The sequence below is a fragment of the Rhincodon typus genome, chromosome 15, assembly GCF_021869965.1.
Source record: "Rhincodon typus isolate 14 chromosome 15, sRhiTyp1.1, whole genome shotgun sequence".
NCBI lineage: Eukaryota > Metazoa > Chordata > Chondrichthyes > Orectolobiformes > Rhincodontidae > Rhincodon > Rhincodon typus.
Window position 1 is genome coordinate 10218520 of NC_063346.1, and position 993 is coordinate 10219512.

Consider the following 993-nt stretch of genomic DNA (forward strand, 5'->3'; position numbering starts at 1 on the left):
GATCTCCACAGCAACATTGATTGTCCTTAAGTCCCAGTAGATTCAGGGAAAAAGACCCTGAAATATCAGTTACACAAGCAAAATGGTAAATAATTAACCACAATCACCATCCTGATTATAATATTATAGTTGCACCTAACTACATAAAATGCAGTTTCCAAGGTTCAATTTGGTGAGCATAAAACTCATTCAAAAACATATAAACACAGCTCTATTCATTTTAGAAGCAATTTATTTGAAATGGCATTGCTGTTTTCGAAAGACCTAACCTCAGGAATATAATTGCCAAATGTCCATTTCAAACTACAATTAATTTCACCATCAGCAATAATTACCAAAGCTGCACTCTTGTAAAAACAATAATTATATTTATGCGAAATGCTGAAAGATTGTGCATTCATGAAAATAACTGGGGCTGGACGGCATTGTTTTGAGGTGAGAGGGGTTTAAATTTAAATTTAAAAGAGACCTGAGGGGTAACGTTTTTACACAGAGGGTGGTGCATGTATTCTGCCAGAGGAAGTGATAGAGGCAGGTACAATTACAACAGTTTTATATTAAATAAACAATGTCACTTAGAATCTGAGTCAGCAAAATGAGAGTTAGTAAACATTTTCAATTCACTGTTTCCTAATTAACGAACTTTGTTCCAAATCATTAATCTTTTTAATGCAAAGACTGCTCACAGCCTCTGCGACACTCATGCCACCCTTCACTGACAGCTTTTTTGCTTTCAGCTTACAGGACACAGTAGATATCAACTTAGCTCCTTGGGTGATGTTCCTGTAATTTAGTCAGGAGATTTATAGGTTCAAGTACCACTCCAGTGACTGATCGTGTAATCTATGGTGATAATGTCAGTACGGTGTGGAATGAATGTTGCAATTATCATAACTGGTGTCTTTTAAATTGTGAATTTAACTTGAATTGAATTAGTTTTATTGTCACATGTATTCATATGAGTCCAGAGAAAAGCTTACGGCACATCTCGGG